We start from the raw sequence: 254 nt of genomic DNA, 5'->3' as shown, positions 1-254 counted from the left end.
TATCTGCAAATAGGGGTATAACTGCAGTTATCAATGCAGGCTAAGTGAACAAAGCTAGATTTAGCCAGATAGCGCAGATACTTTCTTCCAGAAAAAGCTGGTTCTGAATTATGTGCTTTTAAGCAATTGAAGCTAACACCAAACAGCAGAGTTTTAAGCCAGTTTTACTTGGACTGGTATCTGAAAAAAAAAACCCAGCATCTATGTCCACACAAACTATACAAAAGCATAGTTCACTGCTTTCACCCAAAGGA

Source organism: Calonectris borealis, chromosome 8 (genome assembly GCF_964195595.1).
Source record: "Calonectris borealis chromosome 8, bCalBor7.hap1.2, whole genome shotgun sequence".
Lineage (NCBI taxonomy): Eukaryota > Metazoa > Chordata > Aves > Procellariiformes > Procellariidae > Calonectris > Calonectris borealis.
This window is presented reverse-complemented; position numbering follows the sequence as displayed.